General features: G+C 49.2%; 1 protein-coding gene across 1 annotated transcript in view; it reads right to left on the minus strand.

Moving 5' to 3' along the window:
* The window catches only part of ENPP1 (ectonucleotide pyrophosphatase/phosphodiesterase 1), a gene marked incomplete at its 5' end in the record, with an annotated part of 39,290 nt that overhangs the window by 38,343 nt on the left and 415 nt on the right, over positions 1-532 (minus strand). The gene's annotated exons all lie outside the window — the stretch shown is intronic.

The raw sequence follows: 532 nt of genomic DNA on the forward strand, positions 1-532 counted from the left end.
CTTCCGTAAGCCTGTAGTGTTGCACGGGGTTGTTGTGGCCCAAATGCAGGACCTGGCAGTTTGCATTGTTAAACCTCATACCACTAACCACAGCCCATAGATCCAGCCTGTCCAGATCCCTCTGCAGAGCCTTCCTACCCTCCAGCAGATCAACACTCCCAGCCAACTTGGTATTTTTCACAAATTTACTGAGGGTGCACTCGATCCCCTCATTCAGATCATCAGTGAAGATGTTAAACAACACTGGCCCTAACACCAGGCCCTGAGGGACACCACTAGTGACCAGTCACCAACTAGATGTGATACCTTTTACCACCACTCCCTGGGCTCGGCCAGCCAGCCTGTTTCCCACCCAGTGAAGAATACACCCATCCAGATCATGAGCAGCCAATTTGTCCAGGAGAACTCTGAGGGAAACAGTGTTAAATATTTTACTGAATTCCAAATAAACAGTGTCCACAGCCTTTCACTCATCAACCAGGCAGGTCACCTTATTGTAGAAGGAGATCAGGTTGGTCAAGCAAGACCTGAC

Source organism: Nestor notabilis, unplaced genomic scaffold (assembly GCF_000696875.1).
Source record: "Nestor notabilis isolate BGI_N333 unplaced genomic scaffold, ASM69687v1 scaffold16125, whole genome shotgun sequence".
NCBI lineage: Eukaryota > Metazoa > Chordata > Aves > Psittaciformes > Psittacidae > Nestor > Nestor notabilis.